This window comes from Octodon degus, unplaced genomic scaffold, assembly GCF_000260255.1.
Source record: "Octodon degus isolate 3935 unplaced genomic scaffold, OctDeg1.0 scaffold00250, whole genome shotgun sequence".
In the NCBI taxonomy this organism is placed as follows: Eukaryota; Metazoa; Chordata; class Mammalia; order Rodentia; family Octodontidae; genus Octodon; species Octodon degus.
In genome coordinates, this window is record NW_004524826.1 from 2,936,461 (window position 1) to 2,937,862 (window position 1,402).

The window sequence follows — 1,402 nt, forward strand, 5'->3', positions numbered from 1 at the left end:
GAAGAATATATGCAGTGTGTTATTTGTTGAAACTGTACTTCCGATTTGATTTGAAACTGTCTCATTGCTATCTGTTTATCAATAAAATTTTGAAAAAAAAAAAGAAAGAGTGGAGACTGCAATAGGGGGATAAAATGGTGATGCTGTAATATGACTCTGAGAGACAAGGAATATTCATGAATAAAAGAGAAAGGATGCCCACACACAACAATCAGATTTCAACTAAAGGCGAGAAGTAGGCGGGATTAAAGAGCACTGTGGACACAGGAATGCTTGTTTACAATGACAAGACTTCCAGAAGCATAAGTAAAAGGAGTTTGATAATAGATTGGTGATCAGACTAGAAGGAAAGGTACACAAAGCAAAGGGATGAATGTGTGTGTTGAAAGTAAATATACAGGCTATAGTAGTTGCACTCCAAGGATGAAGAGCTGTACATGACCTGGATGGAATTAATAAGTCTCACTGATTCAAAGAAATTCTATCAGATTTACATCTTGCAGTCTCTTGAGGCACTGACAGGTTTCAGCAGCTTCCTTCATGTGCTACAGACCCAATGTCACAGTTAAAAAAGCATCTCTATCATGGGAAGTTTGACACTAAGTTTTCAAACACCAGACGCATACAGACAGTAAACTCATGTAATCCTCATAACAATTTTAGGCTACAGGTACTGTTATAATCTGCATTTTGCAGAAACAAGAACAGGTGAATTGTTCAGAGCCATATCGAGGAAGTGGTACAGTTACTGGCAAATGGTTATAGGCTTTGTTCGGAAATGTAAGCCTCCTGCATCTCAAGATAGTACAGAAACAGGGAGATCTTACACAGCAGAAAATGTCAGATTAAACATACGTCATCATAGAGGTAAAGTGGAGGGTATTTTCTTAACGTTTGTAGGATCACACTTTGGAGTTAGGTTGAATGTCTACTGATATTCATTGTCCCTATTCTCACAGAAACAAAAATGCAACTGACTCATGAAATAAGTACCCATGAACAGACGACTTCTGAAGCAGTGAAAAGACACCTGATCAAAACCAAGCAAAAACTACAGAAAAAATAGAAGAATATTACCTGAGCCAGCTCAGTCTACATATGACATTTATGTCCTCACAGATCCTGTGCTCCCAGGGAACAGAGGCTTCTGTGCTAACAGATGCTCTGTCTCTCTCATCCTCTAGAATATCTGAGTCATCGCTTTCTCTACTTGATAAGAATTTTTTTAAAGCAAAAACCAATAGCATGAAAGGATTATTTTTCTCTCCACACGCTCTTGGAAAAGACTGAAAACAAGGAAGGCCCACTTCTCTATTCTTCATTTGAACATAGTGAATATTTTCCACACAATTTTGAAGGTAGAAACATAATTGCACCTTGAAATTAGAGTTATTTACTTTGC

At 37.6% G+C, this 1,402-nt stretch overlaps 1 protein-coding gene across 1 annotated transcript in view; it reads right to left on the minus strand.

Moving 5' to 3' along the window:
• Positions 1-1,402, minus strand: part of Nme7 (NME/NM23 family member 7) — a gene marked incomplete at its 5' end in the record, with an annotated part of 185,758 nt that overhangs the window by 183,497 nt on the left and 859 nt on the right. The gene's annotated exons all lie outside the window — the stretch shown is intronic.